Genomic DNA, 1,838 nt, shown 5'->3' with positions numbered 1-1,838 from the left:
ATCAGCACAGAGCCTGACGTGGAGCCTGAACCCACAGACCGTGAGATCATGACCTGAGTTGAAGTTGGACCCCTAACCAACTGAGCCACCCAGGAGCCCCAAGTAGTTCATTTTATCCAAAGGGAATTTTTATAAAGTTTTGTTATGTAAAATCAATTCCAGTGACTGCACTTTTTCCAAATTGGCTTAATTTCCTCATATCTTCCTAGATTTTTAAAATACAATATATACCCAATGTGTTACAAACTGCTTGGCATATGTCAATTATAATGGAAATGCACCTGCGAAGGAGGGGATATTTTGGTTTTAGGTAAATATTTATTACATAGTTTACAAAAGGTAGGAACAAGTTGTCTTCTCCTCTGTGCTATGAGCACAGAGCCTGAGGTAGGGGTTTTATCCAATGAACCATAAGATGATGACCTGAACTGAAAGATAGGTCAGACACTAAACCAACTGAGCTACCCAGGCACCCTGATTTTCTCAGTTTTTAATTTGGTTTTATTCTTTTTCATTGTTTTTGCATCTTACTTGCTGATCCTACTAGCCATTGCAGGATGGACTCTGCTGAGCGAAGGCACAAGGCTTTTGTGAACTGCAGGTCCAACCTGAGAGTGGACACAGTGTCCTATGGGACTCTGATATTTATGTATGTGCAACCTGAGTTCAGTCATTCCTTTGACACTGATAAACTGGTGTCCAAAATTTACACCACTGTTATCACCATACTGAACCTCTTCATTCATAGCTTGGTGAAAATGATGTAAAATATGTAAGACAAAGGATGTGGAAAAAACTATGGATACTTTCTCTTAATATACTGTACTGTGTGGTTCTTATGACTTAGGTAATCAACATTAAACATTGTTATGTATTCTCTCAGAGGGAAAAGAAAAGATAAATTAGTCAACTTATATTTAGAGATTGACTTCTATGCTCCAGTCATACTTCTAAGGGAACTTGCAGAAAGAGTTATTCAGTATATAATACAAATTAATTTAAATACCTGCAAAATTCTAATGTTCTGTTAAAAGTACATAAGTATAAAGTTAAACAGTAAGAAGCTACATATGAATGACAAAGTACAGAAAAAATTTACCTGTGGCAAAACAGATAGTGTGATATGATCAGGGTCAGGATTAAGAACAAAGTGAAAATAAAAGAAGATTCAATTTATTAAGAAAGAGCATTTGTATGGTAGAAGTAAATAAAAACCTGACTAACGTGACTATGTAAAGTCTACTGTATTTCTATGTAATATTTATTATGAACAATAAATGTGTTTTAATTTGGAAGACACATAGCTACATTGTTAATGTTTTCAGAGTACTTAAACTTAGTAGAATCCCCACAGTTAATTAATTTTGTTGAATTTGGATAATTTGCAAAGCAAACTATTGCGACTTCATCAAATTTAGAATGTTATAAAACAAAAAATCTCATAAAGAAATTGAAATGGTATTATTTTGCTGCATATAATAGAAATATGTATTATTAATACATATAAGTTCAATTACACATGTATGTACCAATCACAGAATGAGGTAAACATCACCAATCCACTTACATACATTTCAAAACCACATACATAGTGATAATATTATGATTTATGTATCCAAAAACATAACTGTAAATACATTCTCATTTTTACAAAAGACAATATGAATGAGTCCTGAAGACGTTATACTAAGTGAAGTATGCTTGTGACAGTCCTGCACGATGCCATCTAGGTGAGGTATATAAATGAGTAAACACAGAATCCGAGAGCAGGATGGTGGCTGTCATGGACTGGAAGAAGGGGGTAGTGTTGATAGCAACAGTTATCGAGTTTCAGTTAC

The sequence above is a fragment of the Suricata suricatta genome, chromosome 11 (genome assembly GCF_006229205.1).
Source record: "Suricata suricatta isolate VVHF042 chromosome 11, meerkat_22Aug2017_6uvM2_HiC, whole genome shotgun sequence".
Lineage (NCBI taxonomy): Eukaryota > Metazoa > Chordata > Mammalia > Carnivora > Herpestidae > Suricata > Suricata suricatta.
This window is presented reverse-complemented; position numbering follows the sequence as displayed.